The following is a 21,832-nucleotide window of genomic DNA, read 5'->3' as shown; positions in this document are numbered from 1 at the left end:
AAAAAAGTTCATCAATCGGACGAGTCAGCAACACACTCTGAACCCAAAGACAACATATGGAGTATTGGGTGAATCAAGCTCAAGCACAAATTTAAATGTTGTCCACATAGAGAGAATGAATTCATAAGGTTGTACAAGTAGAATGAACACTTTACCTACAGCTGCTAAGATTTCATCCTGAACTTACTACTCATCGACAAGCTACTCCTTGAATGCCAAGTACTCAGAAACAATCCACGAACTGTTGGGCCCTACACTTCCTGCACGCATGCGCAAGGGGGTTAGACCGAATCACGAGAGGGGGGCACCAGGGATGAAGTTAGTGTGATTTGGGTTAGGCGAGGGGCTAACCTTGGTGGAGAAGAAGGTCTCGCCGATGACAGCCCAGTAGTTGGTCGCACGCTGTTGGACATTAGACAGCAAAAACATCATGGAGCCCACAAGGTGGGTGCGAGCGGGCACGGTGTGGACGGAGAGGAGTTCTCTGAGACGCGTTGTGTGGGCGGAGAGGAGCCGTCAAAGATGCGCAGCGCTGGACACAATGCATCGGCCGAAACCCTAGCCATGGCTAGGGGTCGCAGGAGAGCGCCGAAGACCAGGAGTGGCAGATCCAGCCAGACGAGAGGATGAAGGGGTCAAAGTTGTGTTGTGAGAAGGATGGATGGGTGGGGGATGCGGCGGATCTGGTTGTTGCCGGAGCTACGAGGTGAGGGGAAGGGAGGGGGAGGACCGGCGGCGAGGTGTGGTTGGGACGCGAGGAGGTGGTGGTGGCGGCGTGCTGTGGGAGACGGGGAAGGGGGCAAAGGAGGACAGAGAGGAGGAGCTGAGCAGGAGAGTTTAGGGTTAGGTTTTTATACAGAAATGGGTAGACGGGCTTTAGCGGGCTTGTGGGGTTGTACCAGGTCATCCATGACAGTTTTTGAAAATGTCATCAGAAATCCGTCATGGATTAACAAGTTTGTTGTAGTGGTCACCGCCGTCTCCACCCGCCATCGCCCCGGCCTCCCCCGACCCCGCCCTGCCCCGGCCTCCTCCGACCCCACCCTGCCCCGGCCTCCCCCAACCCCGCCACTGCCCCGGCCTTTCCCGACACCGCCGCTGCTCCTTCAGCCGGGCGCGGCTCCGTCCGGCCCCATCCCTCCCATCCCCGACCGCCCCTGCCTCACCATCCCCTTCACCGCCGCGCGCCTGCCATGCCCCTCTTAGTGAGCTACGTTTTCCTTTTTTTTGCATTTTTTGCTACTGTTGGATTGATGAATGAATGCATGGATGGATGTTGGATGTTAGATTGTTAGGTTAGATGTTAGATGTTAGGTTGTTGGGATGATATATAGGTAAATGTTGGATGTTAGGATGTTAGGTTGTTAGGTTGCATTATTTTTATCATGATGATCTTGTCATTTGAGATGTGCTCCAAAATTGGTATAAGATGAGTGGTTATTTTTATCATGATGATCTTGTCGAAAAAATTGAACCGGACAAAATTTGACACTTGACAAAATATGATTTTTTCATAGTTTAAAGTGTCAATGCTTAATGTTAAGTAGCTATGTGAGATGTGCTGCAAAATTATGATATTATGAGTGGTTATTTAATCATGATGATCTTGCTAAAAAATTGAAGGACAAAATTTGACACTTGACGAAACATGATTTTTTTCATAATTAAAAGTATCAATGCTTAATGTGAGGTGATGACCAATTTTTTTTCACTCGGTGTAATTAACAGGATTTGTGGTGTTCCATCTTCGTGGAGTGATTGTCGACGTTGGAGGTGTTGGTCCACGATCGTCCCTCTCCTTTGATCGACTACATCGGAGGGTGAGAAACAATTCCATGACCTTGTCCACTTTTTTTCCATGTCACTAGATTAAATTTTCACATAAAGTCGCGTAACCTAGGTCTCCCGTTCGAAAAGGGTTGCATCGATAAATATGCATTGAATTTCATATTTATCATCGTAGCTCTTTCGGATTGTCCAGCGCTTTCCACGGACAGCCCGAGGATGTGCAGATTGGGTACGTCGTTCATGCTCTACACCGTTCCGAGATAGGATTTTGGCGGCGCCTCCCTGTTGTTCTCCGGATGCACATTCTCTCGGCATTTTGCCGAGACGTGTATTTGGAGAACAGCGGGGAGGTGCTGCCGAAATTTTCTCTCGGAATGGGGTAGAGCATGGACAACGTACTCAATCTACACATTCTAGGGTGGGATTAGGACCCATCTTTACCTATTAGACATGTAGGTGGATTAAATGTCATTTCTTGTCAACCTTGTAAAAAATAAAATATTGATGTGAGTAATTTAAATGAATCCTTAATTTTGTTATGTGGCTTCCAATAAAGCAGAGATGGCAGATAATCAGTGGATGTATAGTGGGTTTTTCCGTCGGAATCAAGTAACAACAGAGTGGGTCGAGAAAACTGATGTGTTTTTGAAAGAGATATTCCGTAATCCAATGAGGATGGTGCCAGAATGCCCGTGTGCCAAATGTAAGAAACGTATCCGCAGATATAAGAGTGAGATGACTAAGCACCTTCGCACGCATGGATTTATGCCCAACTTTAATATGCCGATGAACTTTGCCCAGCGGGACCGTGGTAGAGAGGATGTGATACGACAACGCATCGCTGGTTATGAGGACGATGGGGTTAGAGACATACTAGATGATGTCTTTGCTGCACAGCCGACACCTCCGTCACATTCATCGAATGAACCAGAGGAGCCGGAGGAAACCGCAAAGGCCTTCCTGGAAATCTTGGCCTCGTCAAAGAAACCTCTCTATGAGGGTGCCAAGCTATCTGTGCTAGATGCCATCTCGCAACTGATGGCAGTCAAGGCTGAGTATGGCTGTAGCCGAGGTTGCTTCGAAGCATTTGTGGGAGTATGGGCTAACAACCTGCCTGAGGGCCATGAACTGCCAAAAACCATGTATGCTACGAAGAAAATCATGAAGGCGCTCTCCATGGACTATGAGGAAATACATGTTTGTCCAAAGAATTGCCTTTTTTTAGGCATGAGTACGCGGATGACAAGTACTGTAGGAAGTGTGGTTCCTCTCAGTATATTGAGGTGGTCGATAAGCATGGTCAGAAGCAGCAGCTAAAAATCCCTGTGAAGGTTCTTCGGTATCTTGATTTTATAAAAAGACTGCAACGCCTTTTCATCACCGAGGAGTCTGCCAAAATGATGAAGTGGCACAAGGAAGGGAAAAGGTACAATCCAAAAAAATTGTACATCCATCAGAAGGTGAACCATGGAAGTCATTCGGTATAGAGTACCCGGAGGAAGCAGCCGAGGCTGGGAATGTCAGAATTGCTAGAACAGGTGATGGGTTCAATCCATATGATATGTCGTCTAATCCATACAGCTGCTGGCCCGTATTTGTTATTCCACTCAATCTCCCTCCCGGCGCCATAATGCAATGCAAGACCATGTTCCTGTCGCTTATAATTCCGGGGCCTGAATATCCGGGGAAGAATTTGAGTGTGTTTATGCAGCCGTTGGTGGATTATTTGCACCATTCTTGGTACTTCCCGAGGTTGACATACGACCGGCATCTGCAAAAAATTTCTTGATAAAAGTTTGGCTACAATATTGCATGCATGACTTTCCCGGCTATGCCCTGTTCTGGGGATGGTGTACAAGTGGAAAGATGCCTTGCCCAGTGTGCGTGCAGGCCTTGATTTTCATTTGGCTGAAGAAGGGTGGCAAGTATGTTGCCTTTGACCTGCATCGACAGTTCCTCCCTCTAGACCATCCTGATAGGGAAGACAAGAAGAACTTCACAAAAGGCAAAGTTGTCCATGAAGTAAACGAGATTCCAACTTTTTCTGGTGCGGATGTGCTTGCTCAGCTGAAAGCTCTTAAGCCTGCCGGTGAAGGGAAAGGCAAAGGCAAAGGCAAAGGCAAAGCCACAGGCGAAGACGAGGGCGAGGGCAAAGGAAAAGGTAAAGGGAAAAAATGTTTTGAAGGATATGGTGAGACGCACAACTGGACTCACATTACCCCCTTCACGCAACTTCCCTATTTTAAGGACCTCAAACTTCCATACAACATCGACATGATGCACACCGAAAAGAATGTCGCAGAGTCCCTTTTTCGCACGATCCTCAACATTCCTGATAAGACAAAGGATAATGTTAATGCTAGAGTCGATCAACAAAATATTTGTGATAGACCACGTCTACACATGCAGCCTCCCACAGGCAGTCGAAAATCTTGGTTCAAGCCAGATGCTGACTTCGTACTTAAAAAGGATCATAAGATGGAGGCATTCAAGTGGCTGCAACACGTCGTGAAGTTCACTGATGGTTATGCGTCGAATATAAGTAAGGGGGTTAATCTTTCAACAGGCAGAATGACCGGGCTCAAGAGTCATGACTATCATGCATGGATTGAGCGGATTATGCCGGTGATGGTTCGGGGCTATGTTCCTGAGCGTGTCTGGCGTGTGCTTGCGGACTTAAGCCATTTCTTCCGCATGCTTTGTGCTAAAGAAGTATGTCCTGAGAAGATAAAAGAAATGCATAAGAATGCGCCGGAGTTGATATGCAAGCTAGAGAAGATCTTCCCGCCAGGCTTCTTTACTCTGATGACACATCTCATTTTGCACCTCGCGAACGAGGTATTGTTGGGGGGCCCTGTGCAGAATCGTTGGCAGTACGGCCCTGAGAGACAGAACAAGCATCTGAGACAGAAATGTGGAAACAAAGCTAAGATTGAAGCTTCCATAGCTGAGGCAGTTATCCTAGAGGAGGTGGCCGACCTTAGGACAACCTACTATCAGGACCATGTTCCCACGTTGCACAATAAGGTGTCTCGATACAATACAGACGAACCCAAGTATAAACCCAAGTTGCCTCTATTCATCGGGCAAGGTGGCAGGGCTGGATGCTCGACACCTTATCTCATGCCACGAGATGAGTGGGAGGATGTCATGTTCTATATCTTGCACAACATCAAGGAAGTTGAGGATGAGTAGATGAGGTAATAGCTTTGCACCATTCTTTTAGTCAATTCATTATGTTCACTTTGCCTAGTTCTTATACCGCTTTTCTTATTGTAGTCGATTTGTTGAAGAAGAGTGGACGGGAATGCTGACTCCGACTGAAGCGGAGGCACTTGCTCTTCTCTGAAAGGGTGCTGATGGAAGGAAAAATTTCGTTGCGTGGTTCATGGAGAAAGTAATTTTTCACACTTCACTAGTACCTATTTCAATTAAACTCATGCACCCTATAATTTCAATTAAACTCATGCACCCTATAATTTCAATTAAACTTGTAGGGAAATGATCCGACCGAATCAATGGATGAAGAATTGAGATGGGTTTCCATGGGTTTTGACCCTGCCGTCATGACATGCCGAAAGTATGATGTGAATGGGTATCGCTTCCATACAGAGGAGCACCAGAACAGTCGGCCTGATCCCAAAACCATAAATATCGGAGACTTCACTGAAGGAGATAATAAAGTAGATTACTACGGAAGGGTAGGAAAAATATACGAGCTTACATTCAAACGTGGCCGCGAACACCTAAGTCTCACTGTGTTCGAATGCCGATGGTTCGACCCCAAAAAGGGTCTGAGACATACGCCTTCTGTTGGTTTAGTTGAAGTTGAACCATCAACCGTCTATGTCGGAGCTGATCTTTTTATCGCCGCTACCCAGGCCACACAAGTATATTATCTGCCTTACCCATGCCAGAAAGAGTACCTAAAGGGTTGGGAAGTTGTGTTCAAGGTGTCGCCATATGGTAAGCTACCGGACCCGAACGATGATGATTACTACAACATAAACCCCATGACATACGAGGGAGTGTTCTATCAAGAGGAACATGATGACACTAGTAGAAAAAGGGCATGTTGTCCCGGTTCCTGAACCGGGACTAAAGGGTCGGTACTAATGCACTGTCCCTTTAGTCCCGGTTCAATCCAGAACCGGGACAGATGGGCCTCCACGTGGCTTGTGCGCGGAGCCCAGGCAGAAGACCCTTTGGTCCCAGTTGGTGGCACCAACCGGGACCAATAGGCATCCACGCGTCAGCATTTCTGTGGCTGGGGTTTTTGTTTTTTTTTGAAGGGGGGTTGGGGTTTTTGGGGGGTTAATTTAGGTGTTTCATATATTGTGTTAGCTAGCTATAATTAATAGAGAGAAGTGTCCTCTCTTATGTCCGTGCTTGGTCGACGCTACGTACTATACATATGTATAGAGAGGACTAGACACGCTAGCTAGCTAGTAAGCAAACGAAGGAAACAAAAGATCGTCATGAACATATATGCATACAGAGAGAAGTGATATCGACCACCTCACCTTCTCCGAGAGATTGGTCGAACAACAAGTTCTCGTATATCTATCCGACACTACCGGCTACATATATACAATAATTATCTCTTACAAATATAATCTCCTAACATACAGACTCATGGTCCACATAGTATTCTCTGTCTTCAGCGATCACGTGGTCAAGAAAGAATGCCGCCAATTCCTCTTGAATTGCTCGCATGCGAGCTGGTGCTAGGAGTTCATCCCGCTTCCGAAACATCTAATTTGAAGAAGGGGGTCAATACATATATATATATGAATGAATGAAACTCAACACAAATGATGGTAATATAATAAAATTGTGAATGTTGTTATTTACGCACTTCATATTGTTCGTCAGAGTAGCCCCGCTCACAAGTCGTGTGGCGGATGGACTCGCAAATGTAGTATCCACAGAAATTATTCCCTTGTTCCCGCCACAACCACTTTACAAGAAATAGAGGTCAATCAAACTGATAAGCAAGAATGCCAAATGGTATTGATGAAACTAGCGTTTGAATCAATAGGAGATGCGCGGAACATGCTACTATAGTACTTACTTTCGGGTGTCTAAATTGCAGCTTCTTCGGGAGTCCCGGAGCTTTTTTGGTGAATTTTTTCCAAACCCTGCCAGACAAAGAAAACAATTACTTGATATATCAAGAATGAACAAAGTTGCTGATGTGGTGGATAATGATCGATTTGACTTACTTCTCGAGCATTTGAGTCGTGTCCGCATAGTCCTGGGGATTTTTCGTCTTGAGTCTAAGACGGTTACTAGTCTCTGCTCAAGCTTAATCTCTAGGAGAATATAGTGGAAACTGCACACGCATGCATAACTCATCAATTACATTACTATAACCTTGACTAATATATAAGGGAAACCGAATACGCACAAGACAGTGACACTCACTTGAAGTTGTAAGGAAAGAGTATTATATCTTTGTTTTCATTTATTACCAACGATCGTAGCAAGTTGGCCTCGGTATCTGTGGGATGAAATTTAACCTCAGTTTCATCTATGAGATATGTGTTAATGAACCCAATATCACCGACTTGTCTTTTCTTCAATTCGGCGATCTTCAATCTGCATAATATAGTGAGGATAATTATAAATACATGCAATGAAAGAGTTGAGCTATATAGAGAGACTTAATGACAGATGTAATACTACTTACAGACAGTAGCAGGTGACCGTTGCTTTATCGAGGGCCAATTGATTGAAAAACTGAAAGAACTCCTCAAATGGAATAGGCAACAGATCAGTTCCAACGAGGTCATGCTCCTTTTTAACTCTCACATAGAAAGTATTCCTCCCCCCAGACTCTCTGTAGATTTTCAAGTACCAATCATGCAATCTTCGCATCATTGTTGATAGAGATCTTTCATCTTTGATGAGAGGCTTCCCGTACTCGTATCTTTGTATCTGCACCTCCATGAAATCATAATGTACATCGTCGGGCAGGTAATCTCCAAGATTTCTATAACCGGGCACCATCCTCGGATCATTAGCGGGGGGTATGATGTCGCTAGGCACCTTGAGCGGGGGGGTACGATTGCTTCGCTTGTTCGCCGAGCTGTGCAATTTGTTTCCTAGCTCGTCATTCTTTCAGCCTTTGATCACTGACAGTACTTCCCGACCGCTCCGCTCCGACAAATTCCTTTCCAATAATGCGCTCATAGTTTCCTTTCGGCGGAGACTTGGGTGGTTTTGTCAGGGCAGCCAGAGTGCGCTTCGCTTTCACCGGATCTACCTTCTCCTCCGGAGGTGGATGTTTCTTTGCTTTCACCCCTTCAAAGAAGTTCCTCACTTCTTCTCGCGTGATCTCGGCATTCTCCTCCAGGGTCCTCTCGTATGGTAACTTCTCTGGAGTCTTCAGAGAAGGACCGAATCTGTATGTCCTCCCGCCTCTGGATGTACTGCTAGACGCCGGTAGAGCAGACGGAGCGGTTATCTCCTTTACTTTCTTACGAGGCGGAGGAGAAGGACTACGACGCGCCGGAGCACCCAGAGCAGCGGCAGGTCTCTTCTGCCCTTGCTGACGAGGCGGAGAAGGAGGAGGCTGGCTGCTCGGGCGCGCCGGCGCAGGCGGAGAAGGAGGCGGAGTGCCGCCATGCACCGGAGAAGGAGCTGGCCGAGTGCCCTGATCGTCACTCACCGGAGGAGGAGGCGGTGGAGGAGGCGGAGTGCCCTGACTCACCGGAGGAGGAGGCGGTGGAGGAGGCGGAGTGCCCTGACTCGCCGGAGGAGGAGGCGGAGGCAGAGGCATCCAGTTCGGAAGGTTGATGAGCTCCTTCCGCCATAGGCATGGAGTCTTCAGAGCAGAACCCAGCCTAGTCTCCCCTTCACTGGTAGGGTGGTCAAGCTGGAGGTCCTCAAATCCCTCCGTTATTTCATCCACCATCACCCTAGCATATCCTTCTGGAATCGGCCGACAGTGAAAAGTTGCGCCGGGTTCAGTAGGATAAACAGAGCCAACAGCCGCCTTGACCTTCAAATTCATCCATTGCGTCATAAGGTGGCAATTTTGAGACTCCATGATAGCATCCACGGGATAGCTGGCAGGAGCCGTCAAGACATGCTCCGGATGAAGTAGCTCGGTGGAAGCCGCGCTGCTTCTCCGCTGAGATGGCGGGGTAGCTTCGGGGGAAGCTTCGGCAGTTCGTTTGCTGCAATTTGCTTCTCGTTCCTCTATCGCTTGTACCCTTGCTTGCAGCGCCTGCATTTGGGTCTGATGTACTTTTTTCCTCCTCTCCTGGCATTTGTAACCGCCTGCGTCCGGAAACCCAACCTTCCACAGAATGGAGCCTGGCGTGCCTCGTGTCCGTCCAGGGTGCTCAGGATTCCAGAGGGCCATTGTGAGCTCGTCATTCTCTCTGTCTGGAAAGAACGTCCCTTGCTGCGCTGCTTCGATATACTGTTGAAGCTTCTTGACTAGTATGTCAATTTGATCATTCGTCCAAATGCACTTCCCTGATACACGGTCCAAGGTTCCGCCAGCCCCGAAGAACCAAGTCTGGCAACGGTCTGGCCAGTTAATTGTCTCTGGTTTGATCCCTTTATCAACCAGATCATTCTCAGTCTTGGCCCACTTAGGCCGGGCTACGAGGTAGCCACCTGACCCCGTGCGATGGTGATGCTTCTTCTTCGCAGCATTTTGCTTGTTTGTCGCTGACATATTCTTACTCTTTTCCGATGTCTTGTGGGCCACAAATGCGGGCCAGTGATCTCTGATCTTCTCATATCTACCCTTGAATTCTGGTGTCTCTTTATTTTCGACAAACTTATTCAGCTCTTTCTTCCACCTCCTGAATAGTTCTGCCATCCTCTTAAGAGCAAAAGACTTGATTAATTGCTCTTTAACTGGCTTCTCTGAATAGTCCAAAGATCATTTTTCTGCATATCATTGACATAAGACACCTCAGGGTCTTCTGTAGCCGGATTTAACCATTGCTGGATGCTGATCGGAATCTTGTCCCTAACCAAAACCCCGCACTAAGCAACAAATGTGCTCTTTGTTTGGAGGGGTTCAATCGGTTTGCCGTCGGGCGCGATTGCTATGATCTCAAACTTTTCATCTGAGCTCAACTTTTTCTTCGGGCCTCGTCTCTTTACCGAAGTTGTGCTCGATCCAGAGGGCTAGATAAAAGAACAAAAACTTAATTAATATGTGTACATACCAAAACAATGAATGCATCAATTAGCTAGTCGGCAGAAGCTTAACTAATATATATACCTGGCCGGACTCGGTTCGGTCACCGGAGACGTCATCACGGTCTCCTTCTTGCACCGGCATTGGGTCACCGGAGCCGTCCTCATGGTCTCCTTCTTGCACCGGCATTAGGTCACCGGAGCCATCATAATCATAGCCAGCTGCTTCCGGACCATCGGTGTCGTTGAGAAACAACGAGCAGACGGCATCACTTCCTCGTGCGATTATGTCCCCCAACAACTCTTCTTGTACTTCGTCTCGGGCGTGTCCATAGTTTCTACAAATATTTAGAACATGGCAATTATTATTCAAACATGACAGATGGATATATTAGTGGCAAACGTAGAACTAATATTAATTAGTGGCCTCAACGCTGCTTCTCTAGGGTTTGGGGTGGCCTCGATGCTGCTTCTCTAGGGTTTGGGGTGGCCTCGACAACGCTTCAAGGATAAAAAAAGAAGAGGAAGAAGAAAAAAAAGAGGATAAGAAAGAATAGATACTCCTCTATTCTTTCTTCTCCTCTTTTTTTTCTTCGTCCTCTTTTTTTTATCGGGAACGAGGGTCGTCGAGGGTCACCGAGCGGTAGAGGAAACCCTAAATAGCAAGTATCGTGGGTGTGAGATACATGTGGCCGTCGGTGTCGGACACTACATCCATGTCCCACAAGTGACGTAGGCGTCGAAGCCCGGGTCACTTGTGGGACGTGGATGTAGTGTCTGACACCGACGGCCACATGTATCTCACATCGACGATACTTGCTATTTAGGGTTTCCTCTACCGCTCGGCGACCCTGACCCTCGACGACCCTCGTTCCCGATAAAATAAAGAGGCAGAAGAAGAAAAAAGGAGAAGAAGAAATCTTTCTTCTCCTCTTTTTTTTCTTCTTCTTCCTCTTTTTTTATCGGAAACGAGGGTCACCGAGCGGTAGAGGAAACCCTAAATAGCAAGTATCGTGGGTGTGAGATACATGTGGCCGTCGGTGTCGGACACTACATCCACGTCCCACAAGTGACGTGGGCGTCGAAGCCCGCGTCACTTGTGGGACGTGGATGTACTGTCCGACACCGACGGCCACATGTATCTCACACCGACGATACTTGCTATTTAGGGTTTACTCTACCGCTCGGCGACCCTCGACGACCCTCGTTCCCGATCAAAAAAGAGGAGGAAGAAGAAAAAAAAAGAGGAGAAGAAAGATTTCTTCTTCTCCTTTTTTCTTTTCTTCTCCTCGGGGTGGCATGGGCTCGGGGAGGAGGGCTCGGGGATGACGGCGAGATCGGGGGCGGCACGGGCTCGGGGCGGCGCAGGCTTGGGGACGACGGCGAGCTCGAGGGGCGGCGTGAGCTCGGGGAGGAGGGCTCGGGGACGACGGCGAGCTCCGGGGCGGCACGGGCTCGAGGGCGGCGTAGGCTCGAGGGCGGCAAGGGCTCGGGGGCGGCGCGGGCGGCAGCGACAACGAGGAGCGGGCAGTGACGGCGACGGCGACCTCGGGGTGGCGACGGCGAGCACGGGCAGCCTGGCAGCGTCGATGAGCTCGGCGTCGTCAGGGGGCAAATGGCGATGAAATCTAAAACTGCTAAGTGGTGGGTATATATACACGCAGCTATGGTCCCGCTTCGTGGCATGCACCGGGACGAATGCCTACCTACGGTCCCGGTTCGTGCCACTAACTGGGACCAGAGGTCTCTTTTCAGCAGCCCAAAGGGCGGGAAACAGAGGCCTTTGGTCCCGGTTGGTGGCTCGAACCGGGACCATAGGTGGGCATTCGTCCCGGTTCGTGCCACCAACCGGGACCAATGCCCCCCTATGGTCCCGGTTGGTGCTACCAACCGGGACCAAATGTCCTGTGCTGGCGCTGTGCGGTCATAAGTTTAGTCCCACCTCGCTAGTTGAGAGGGGCTCGCAGTGGTTTATAAGCGCTGCTGCGCCCACCCACTCGAGCTCTTCTCAACTGCAGGCTTACGGGCCTAATCTGTGCACTGCTATGCCTATTGCGCCTGCTGGGCCTTCTACAGGCCTGAATCCTGGCCCATGGAAGGGTTTCTAGTCGTATTCAGGCCGTGGAGGCCTAGTAGGTGGCATTTTTTGTTTTCTTTTTTGCTTTATATTTTTTTAATTGTACTAAATACTTATAATTTTTTAGTGATTTCTTTTTGCTTTTAGGTCACAACAATTATAAATTTTCTGTTAGTGCCATTAGTTTTAAAATTTGATTTTTTTTGTTTTCTTCTTTTGTTTTCTTTTTTGCTTTTTCTTTTTTTATTTGTACTAAATACTTATAGTTTTTTAGTGATTTCTTTTTGCTTTTAGGTCACAAAAATTATAAACTTTCTGCTAGTGCCATTAGTTTTAAAATTTGAATTTTTTTTGTTTTCTTCTTTTGTTTTCTTTTTTGATTTTTATTTTTTTATTTGTACTAAATACTTATAGTTTTTTAGTGATTTCTTTTTGCTTTTAGGTCACAAAAATTATAAACTTTCTGTTAGTGCCATTAGTTTTATAATTTGAATTTTTTTGTTTTCTTCTTTTTTTTCTTATTTTGTTTTCATTTTTGCTTTTTATTTTTTATTTGTACTAAATACTTATAGTTTAAAATGTATTTGAATCACTAGTTTATGAATAACTTTACTATGAAGTTAGATTTTTGAGTGATTCTTTTTCCTGCTACTTAATATTATAGTGTTTTATCATTATACTCTATTTGGTAATTATAGGTTATTTTTAATATCTGTTTTAATCAAAAACAGATTTTGTTATTTTTTTGCTATTAAATTCTTTTTGCTATTAATGTGTTGAACAAAAAATACTTTCTGAATTTAAGTTGCATAAGTTTTATATAAGTTTAGTTTCAAAAATATTAGAGGTTTATAAAAACTTTTCAGTTGATTTCTTTTGCTTTTTTGAGCTATAAGACCCTGAAATTGAAAAGCATTTCAAATGAACTCTGAAAAGGTTGAAAGTTGGCATGGTATCATCATTTCACCCACATAGCATGTGCAACAAAGTTGAGATGGTTACGGCAAAAACTGGATGCACTTCGTGTACAAAATGGACAATCTCTTTTGAAGTATCAGCGTTTCGGACGAAAGATCATGTGTTACAAAGGGATTTCATTTTCTTGAACTTATTTGAACTCTATATTTTTTCTGTGTTTTCAAAATGCACCATTCAAAGCCACATCATCAATTTTCAACCCTTTCTGACTTCATTTGTTATTTTTCATGCATTTACTGATTTTTTTGAGCTATAAGACCCTGAAATTGAAAAGCATTTCAAATGAATTCCAAATGAACTCCGAAAATTATAAACTTTCTGTTAGTGCCATTAGTTTTAGAAAAATTATAAACTTTTTGTTAGTGCCATTAGTTTTCAAATTTGAATAGTTAAAATTTGAATTCTTTGAAATTTGTGTGAATCACAAGTTTGTGATTAACTTTACTAAAAAATGAACATAGATGCACCTATAGAGAAAATTCGACCTAAATTCATAGTTTTCAAATGAACTCTGAAAAAGTTGGCATAGCATACTCGTGTGTTACAAAGTTGGCATGGTATCATCATAATAGTTGCGGGAGAAAGTCTTCACTTTTTCTTCGCTTGTGTCATTTGCTTATTGCGCCGTAACCATGGATAATCTTCATCGTTTATCAGGATGCTTGGGTCAGCCTTGACATTGAAGGGAGGAATTTCATGAAACTTTTCATAATCTTCAGACATGTCTGTCTTGCCGTCCACTCCCAGGATGTCCCTTTTTCCTGAAAGAACTATGTGGCGCTTTGGCTCATCGTATGATGTATTCGCTTCCTTATCTTTTCTTTTTCTCGGTTTGGTAGACATGTCCTTCACATAGATAACTTGTGCCACATCATTGGCTAGGACGAACGGTTCGTCAGTGTACCCAAGATTTTTCAGATCCACTGTTGTCATTCCGTACTGTGGGTCTACCTGTACCCCGCCGCCTGACAGATTGACCCATTTGCACTTAAACAAAAGGACCTTAAAATCAGGTCCGTAGTCAAGTTCCCATATGTCCACTATGTAACCATAATATGTGTCCTTTCCGCTCTCATTGCTGCATCAAAGCGCACACCGCTGTTTTGGTTGGTGCTATTTTGATCTTGGGCGATCGTGTAAAATGTATTCCCATTTATCTCGTATCCTTTGTAAGTCAATACAGTCAAAGATGGTCCCCTGGACAACAAGTACAACTCATCACAAACAGTGTTGTCACCTCTGAGACGTGTTTCCAACCAACTGCTGAAAGTCCTGATGTGTTCACATGTAATCCAGTCGTCGCAGTGCTCCGGGTGTTTGGAGCGCAGTCTGCTCTTGTGTTCATCGACATACGGGGTCACCAAGGTAGAGTTCTGTAGAACTGTGTAGTGTGCTTGAGACCAAGAATATCCGTCCCTGCATATTATTGAGTCACTTCCAAGAGTGCCTTTTCCAGTCAGTCTCCCCTCATACCGCGATTTAGGGAGACCTATCTTCTTAAGGCCAGGAATGAAGTCAACACAAAACCCGATAACATCCTCTGTTTGATGGCCCATGGAGATGCTTCCTTCTGGCCTAGCGCGGTTACGGACATATTTCTTTAGGACTCCCATGAACCTCTCAAAGGGGAACATATTGTGTAGAAATACGGGCCCCAGGATGACAATCTCGTCGACTAGATGAACTAGGACGTGCGTCATGATATTGAAGAAGGATGGTGGGAACACCAGCTCGAAACTGACAAGACATTGCACCACATCACTCCTTAGCCTTGGTACGATTTCTGGATCGATCACCTTCTGAGAGATTGCATTGAGGAATGCACATAGCTTCACAATGGCTAATCGGACGTTTTCCGGTAGAAGCCCCCTCAATGCAACCGGAAGCAGTTGCGTCATAATCACGTGGCAGTCATGAGACTTTAGGTTCTGAAACTTTTTCTCTGGCATATTTATTATTCCCTTTATATTCAACGAGAAGCCAGTCGTGACCTTCATACTGAGCAGGCATTCAAAGAAGATTTCTTTCTCTTCTTTCGTAAGAGCGTAGCTGGCAGGACCTTTATACTGCTTCGGAAGCATGCCGTCTTTTTCGTGCAAACATTGCAGGTCCTCCCGTGCCTCAGGTGTATCTTTTGTCTTCCCATACACGCCCAAGAAGCCTAGCAGGTTCACGCAAAGGTTCTTCGTCACGTGCATCACGTCGATTGAAGAGCGGACCTCTAGGTCTTTCCAGTAGGGTAGGTCCCAAAATATAGATTTCTTCTTCCACATGGGTGCATGTCCCTCAGCGTCATTCGGAACAGCTAGTCCACCGGGACCCTTTCCCAAGATTACGTGTAAATCATTGATCATAGCAAGTACGTGATCACCGGTACGCATGGCGGGCTTCTTCCGGTGATCTGCCTCGCCTTTGAAATGCTTGCCTTTCTTTCGACATTGATGGTTGGTCGGAAGAAATCGACGATGGCCCAGGTACACATTCTTCCTGCATTTGTCTAGGTATATACTTTCAGTGTCATCTAAACAGTGCATGCATGCGTGGTATCCTTTGTTTGTCTGTCCTGAAAGGTTACTGAGAGCGGGCCAATCGTTGATGGTCACGAACAGCAACGCCTTTAGGTTAAATTCCTCCTGTCTGTGCTCATCCCACGTACGTACACCATTTCCATTCCACAGCTGTAAAAGTTCTTCAACTAATGGCCTTAGGTACACATCAATGTCGTTGCCGGGTTGCTTAGGGCCTTGGATGAGAACTGGCATCATAATGAACTTCCGCTTCATGCACATCCAAGGAGGAAGGTTATACATACATAGAGTCATGGGCCAGGTGCTGTGATTGCTGCTCTGCTCCCCGAAAGGATTAATGCCATCCGCGCTTAAAGCAAACCATACGTTCCTTGGGTCCTTTGCAAACTCATCCCAGTACTTTCTCTCGATTTTTCTCCACTGCGACCCGTCAGCGGGTGCTCTCAACTTCCCATCTTTCTTTCGGTTCTCACTGTGCCATCGCATCAACTTGGCATGCTCTTCGTTTCTGAACAGACGTTTCAACCGTGGTATTATAGGAGCATACCACATCATCTTCGCAGGAACCCTCTTCCTGGCGGGCTCGCCGTCAACATCACCAGGGTCATCTCGTCTGATCTTATACCGCAATGCACCGCATACCGGGCATGCGTTTAGATCCTTGTATGCACCGTGGTAGAGGATGCAGTCATTAGGGCATGCATGTATCTTCTCCACCTCCAATCCTAGAGGGCATACGACCTTCTTTGTTGCGTATGTACTGTCGGGCAATTCGTTATCCTTTGGAAGCTTCTTCTTCAATATTTTCAGTAGCTTCTCAAATCCTTTGTCAGCCATAGCATTCTCTGCCTTCCACTGCAGCAATTCCAGTACGGTACCGAGCTTTGTGTTGCCATCTTCGCAATTGGGGTACAACCCTTTTTTGTGATCCTCTAACATGCGATCGAACTTCAGCTTCTCCTTTTGACTTTCGCATTGCGTCCTTGCATCGACAATGACCCGGCGGAGATCATCATCATCGGGCACATCGTCTGGTTCCTCTTGATCTTCAGCAGCTTCACCCGTTGCAGCATCATTGGGCACATCGTCTGGTTCCTCTTGATCTTCACCAGCTCCCCCGTTGCAGCATCACCGTATTCAGGGGGCACATAGTTGTCATCGTACTCTTCTTCTTCGCCGTCTTCCATCATAACCCCTATTTCTCCGTGCCTCGTCCAAACATTATAGTGTGGCATGAAACCCTTGTAAAGCAGGTGGGAGTGAAGGATTTTCCGGTTAGAGTAAGACCTCGTATTCCCACATTCAGTGCATGGACAACACATAAAACCATTCTGCTTGTTTGCCTCAGCCGCATCGAGAAACTCATGCACGCCCTTAATGTACTCGCAGGTGTGTCTGTCACCGTACATCCATTGCCGGTTCATCTGCGTGCATTATATATAATTAAGTGTCCAAATTAATAGAAGTTCATCATCACATTAAAACCAAAGTGCATACATAGTTCTCATCTAACAACATATAGCTCTCCAGAGCATCTAATTAATTAAACCATACATTGAAACTATGTAAAACATTTCAATGCGAAAACAAATGCGATCATAATCGCAACCAAGGTAACAATTGATCCAACGGCATAATGATACCAAGCCTCGGTATGAATGGCATATTTTCTAATCTTTCTAATCTTCAAGTGCATTGCATCCATCTTGATCTTGTGATCATCGACGACATCCGCAACATGCAACTCCAATATCATCTTCTCCTCCTCAATTTTTTTTATTTTTTCCTTCAACAAATTGTTTTCTTCTTCAACTAAATTTAACCTCTCGACAGTAGGGTCGGTTGGCATTTCCGATTCACATACATCCTACATAAATAAAATCTATGTCACGTTGGTTGGCATAATTTTCATAAACAATAAATGAACCAATAGTTATAAAGATAATATATATACCACATCCGAATCATAGACAGGACGAGGGCCGACGGGGGCGGATACCAAAACCATCGCACTATATAAGATGCAATAATAAAAGTAAGAAAATAATACAAGTATCTATGTAAACATACAAGTAAGAATATTTTTCCTTTCAGAAAGAAGATAAGAACAAGAGGCTCACCACGGTGGTGCCGGCGATGAGCTCAACGCGGGTGATCGACGGCGGTGAAGACGGGGATGGGGCGTGACGGACCGCTAAACCTAGACAAATATTGTGGAAAACAGAGCTTGGAGGTCGAGCTTGGAGAGGAGAAAGCTTAAGTAGTGTGGCTCGGGCATTCCATCGAACACCTTGTGTGCATAGGAGGTGAGCTAGAGCACCACCAAGCCCTCTCCCCTCGGCCAGAAAAAAACAGAGCAGTGTGCTCTACTCTTACGCGAGGGGGTATATATAGGCACCTCATTGGTCCCGGTTGGTGCCATGAACCGGGACTAAAGGGGAGCCTTTGGTCCCGGTTCAAGCCACTAACCGGGACCAATGATGGTGGGCCAGGAGCGAGGCCCATTGGTCCCGGTTCGTCCCACCAACCGGGACCAAAAGGTCCAGATCAACCGGGACCAATGGTCCACGTGGCTCGGCCGGCCCCCTGGGCTCACGAACCGGGTCCAATGCCCCCATTGGTCCCGGTTCTGGACTGAACCGGGACTAATGGGCTGACCCGGCCTGGACCAAAGCCCTGTTTTCTACCAGTGTGACGTGGTCGGAAACAACAAGGATGATGACTTGGGTTATGTTGACCTGGACCCAAACGACGACGATGCACAGATTGATGGTGAGGTAGTTGTGAATCAAAGAGACATAATTATGCTTGAAAAGTTAAATGAACACGCTGACGATGAGGAAGAGCCTCCACCTCCGTCAAACAACGAAGAAGATATTGAAGGAAATATTCCCTAGAGGCAATAATAAAGTTATTATTTATTTCCTTATATCATGATAAATGTTTATTATTCATGCTAGAATTGTATTAACCGGAAACATAATACATGTGTGAATACATAGACAAACAAAGTGTCACTAGTATGCCTCTACTTGACTAGCTCGTTAATCGAAGATGGTTATGTTTCCTAACCATAGACATGTGTTGTCATTTGATTAACGGGATCACATCATTAGGAGAATGATGTGATTGACATGACCCATTCCATTAGCTTAGCACCCGATCGTTTAGTATGTTGCTATTGCTTTCTTCATGACTTATACATGTTCCTATGACTATGAGATTATGCAACTCCCATTTGCTGGAGGAACACTTTGTGTGCTACCAAATGTCACAACGTAACTGGGTGATTATAAAGGAGCTCTACAGGTGTCTCCAAAGGTACATGTTGGGTTGGCGTATTTCGAGATTAGGATTTGTCACTCCGATTGTCGGAGAGGTATCTCTGGGCCCTCTCGGTAATGCACATCACATAAGCCTTGCAAGCATTGCAACTAATGAGTTAGTTGCAAGATGATGTATTACGGAACGAGTAAAGAGACTTGCCGGTAACGAGATTGAACTAGGTATTGAGATACCAACGATCAAATCTCGGGCAAGTAACATACCGATGACAAAGGGAACAACGTATGTTGTTATGCGGTCTGACCGATAAAGATCTTCGTAGAATATGTAGGAGCCAATATGAGCATCCAGGTTCTGCTATTGGTTATTGACCGGAGACGAGTCTCGGTTATGTCTACATTATTCTCGAACCCGTAGGGTCCGCACGCTTAAGGTTTCGATGACAGTTATATTATGAGTTTATGAGTTTTGATGTACCGAAGGAGTTCGGAGTCCCGGATGTGATCACGGACATGACGAGGAGTCTCGAAATGGTCGAGACATAAAGATTGATATATTGGAAGCCTATGTCTGGATATCGGAAGTGTTCCGGGTGAAATCGGGATTTTACCGGAGTACCGGGAGGTTACCGGAACCCCCCGGGAGGTATATGGGCCTTAGTGGGCCTTAGCGGAAGAGAGGAGAGGTGGCCAGAGATGGGCCGCGCGCCTCTCCCCCCCTTGGTCCGAATAGGACAAGGAGAGGGGGCCGGCCCCCCTTCCTCCTCTCTCTCCTCTTCCCCCCCCCCCCCTCCACGAATCCTATTCCAACTAGGAAAGGGGGGGAGTCCTACTCCCGGAGGGAGTAGGACTCCTCCTGGCGCGCCTCCTCTTGGCCGGCCGGCCCCCCCTTTGAGCCTTTATATACGGAGGCAGGGGCACCCCCTAGAGACAAGTTGATCCACGTGATCATATTCTTAGCCGTGTGCGGTGCCCCCTTGCACCATAGTCCTCGATAATATTGTAGCAGTGCTTAGGCGAAGCCCTGCGACATTAGTACATCAAGATCGTCACCACGCCGTCGTGCTGACGGAACTCTTCCCCTACACTTTGCTGGATCGGAGTCCGGGGATCGTCATCGAGCTGAACGTGTGCTAGAACTCGGAGGTGCCGTAGTTTCGGTGCTTGATTGGTCGGGCCGTGAAGACGTATGACTACATCAACCGCGTTGTCATAACGCTTCCGCTATCGGTCTACGAGGGTACATAGACAACACTCTCCCCTCTCGTTGCTATGCATCACCATGATCTTGCGTGTGCGTAGGATTTTTTTTTGAAATTACTACGTTCCCCAACAGTGGCATCCGAGCCTAGGTTTTATGTGTTGATGTTATATGCACGAGTAGAAGACAAGTGAGTTGTGGGCGATATAAGTCATACTGCTTACCAGCATGTCATACTTTGGTTCGGCGGTATTGTTGGACTAAGCGGCCCGGACCGACATTACGCGTACACTTACGCGAGACCAGTTCTCCCGACGTGCTTTGCACATAGGTGGCTTGCGGGTGACAGTTTCTCCAACTTTAGTTGAACTGAGTGTGGCTACGCCCGGTCCTTGCGAAGGTTAAAACAGCACCAACTTGACAAACTATCGTTGTGGTTTTGATGCGTAGGTAAGATTGGTTCTTGCTTAAGCCCGTAGCAGCCATGTAAAACTTGCAACAAACAAAGTAGAGGACGTCTAACTTGTTTTTGCAGGGCATGTTGTGATGTGATATGGTCAAGACATGATGCTAAATTTTATTGTATGAGATGATCATGTTTTGTAACCAAGTTATCAGCAACTGGCAGGAGCCATATGGTTGTCACTTTATTGTATGCAATGCAATCGCGATGTAATGCTTTACTTTATCACTAAGCGGTAGCGATAGTCGTGGAAGCATAAGATTGGCGAGACGACAACGATACTACGATGGAGATCAAGGTGTCGCGCCGGTGACGATGGTGATCACGACGGTGCTTTGGAGATGGAGATCACAAGCACAAGATGATGATGGCCATATCATATCACTTATATTGATTGCATGTGATGTTTATCTTTTATGCATCTTATCTTGCTTTGATTGACGGTAGCATTATAAGATGATCTCTCACTAATTATCAAGAAGTGTTCTCCCTAAGTATGCACCGTTGTGAAAGTTCTTCCTGCTGAGACACCACGTGATGATCGGGTGTGATAGGCTCTATGTTCAAATACAACGGGTGCAAAACAGTTGCACACGCGGAATACTCAGGTTATACTTGACGAGCCAAGCATATACAGATATGGCCTCGGAACACGGAGACCGAAAGGTCGAGCGTGAATCATATAGTAGATATGATCAACATAGTGATGTTCACCATTGAAAACTACTCCATCTCACATGATGATCGGACATGGTTTAGTTGATTTGGATCACGTGATCACTTAGATGATTAGAGGGATGTCTATCTAAGTGGGAGTTCTTAAGTAATATGATTAATTGAACTTAAATTTATCATGAACTTAGTCCTGGTAGTATTAGCATATCTATGTTGTAGATCAATAGCTCGCGTTGTTGCTTCCCTATGTTTGTTTTGATATGTTCCTAGAGAAAAACTATGTTGAAAGATGTTAGTAGCAATGATGCGGATTGGATCCGTGATATGAGGTTTATCCTCATTGCTGCACAGAAAAATTATGTCCTTGATGCACCGCTAGGTGACAGACCTATTGCAGGAGCAGATGCAGACGTTATGAACGTTTGGCTAGCTCAATATGATGACTACTTGATAGTTTAGTGCACCATGCTTAACGGCTTAGAATCAGGACTTCAAAAACGTTTTGAACGTCATGGACCATAGAGATGTTCCAGGAGTTGAAGTTAATATTTCAAGCAAATACCCGAGTTGAGAGATATGAAGTCTCCAACAAGTTCTATAGCTACAAGATGGAGGAGAATCGCTCAAGCAGTGAGCATGTACACAGATTGTCTGGGTACTACAATCGCTTGA

At 46.0% G+C, this 21,832-nt stretch overlaps 1 pseudogene; it reads left to right on the top strand.

Moving 5' to 3' along the window:
* Nucleotides 1–21,832, top strand: part of LOC123129430 (cytochrome P450 89A2-like) — a 43,631-nt pseudogene that overhangs the window by 12,373 nt on the left and 9,426 nt on the right.

The sequence above is a fragment of the Triticum aestivum genome, chromosome 6A (genome assembly GCF_018294505.1).
Source record: "Triticum aestivum cultivar Chinese Spring chromosome 6A, IWGSC CS RefSeq v2.1, whole genome shotgun sequence".
Classification (NCBI taxonomy): Eukaryota; Viridiplantae; Streptophyta; class Magnoliopsida; order Poales; family Poaceae; genus Triticum; species Triticum aestivum.
The sequence above is the reverse complement of the archived record's forward strand: the minus strand, read 5'-3'. Positions and strand labels throughout refer to the sequence as shown.